The sequence below is a fragment of the Penaeus monodon genome, chromosome 31 (assembly GCF_015228065.2).
Source record: "Penaeus monodon isolate SGIC_2016 chromosome 31, NSTDA_Pmon_1, whole genome shotgun sequence".
Lineage (NCBI taxonomy): Eukaryota > Metazoa > Arthropoda > Malacostraca > Decapoda > Penaeidae > Penaeus > Penaeus monodon.
The window spans coordinates 36952986-36953207 of NC_051416.1; positions in this window are offsets into that span (position 1 = coordinate 36952986).

Consider the following 222-nt stretch of genomic DNA (forward strand, 5'->3'; position numbering starts at 1 on the left):
GTCTTTTATTTACTATTCACTTGAGAAAGTAAAAGAAAATTATAAACCTGATACCTTTATTATAAACTGACAAATTAAAAGTTAAAGTTCATGAAACAATAATAAAAGTAAAACTTCATTATATAGGAAGTTACTAAAAAAGGAAACGGAAAACTTGTTCCTTTAAAACTGTTTTAAGAACATGACAAAAAAAAATGAATTCCGCTTGCTCACGGACTTCAC